Source organism: Nannospalax galili, unplaced genomic scaffold (assembly GCF_000622305.1).
Source record: "Nannospalax galili isolate Female #2095 unplaced genomic scaffold, S.galili_v1.0 scaffold2391, whole genome shotgun sequence".
Classification (NCBI taxonomy): domain Eukaryota; kingdom Metazoa; phylum Chordata; class Mammalia; order Rodentia; family Spalacidae; genus Nannospalax; species Nannospalax galili.
Genome location: NW_008329809.1, coordinates 126,696 through 127,231, shown reverse-complemented (window position 1 = coordinate 127,231; position 536 = coordinate 126,696). Strand labels below are relative to the sequence as shown.

The window sequence follows — 536 nt, the reverse complement described above, 5'->3', positions numbered from 1 at the left end:
TGATCTTCCTAAAACAAAGACCTCTAGATAGGCTGACTAGTTTCACCAGAAGGGCAAGTAGTGGGGAATGGCTGGGGGTGCCGACAACACAGCAGACAGTAGCAGGGATATCAGAGTATAAGGGCTCTAGTGGGCAGAGGGAGGCTATGGGAGGGTGCCATCTGGGAAGTGGGTGTATAGTTGAATAAGATGGTTTGGGATGTTCTGTGTGATACACACACACACACACAAATGAAAAAATTAAAAAATGTATTATATTTGCAGAGGAAGCATGGAAAATCACATCATGTTAATTACTAGGGGTGATAAACATTACCATTGAAATCTACCCAGTGACTTTATAGACATAACACCAGTCAGTGCCAAGGATCCAAGTGCAACCGATTATGAATAGTAATAATCAGATACCTACAGATTACAGATGCATGCGCCAACATCTCAGTGTTAGTAGCAAAAACAATGAGTCTGAAAGGAACAATATATTCTAAAATGAAATGGAGATCTTTTTTAAAGGTTAAAAATTCAATCTTATGTCC

General features: G+C 39.7%; 1 protein-coding gene across 1 annotated transcript in view; it reads left to right on the top strand.

Moving 5' to 3' along the window:
* Positions 1-536, top strand: part of LOC103741161 (CD109 antigen-like) — a gene marked incomplete at its 5' end in the record, with an annotated part of 64,028 nt that overhangs the window by 27,539 nt on the left and 35,953 nt on the right. The window lies entirely within an intron of this gene.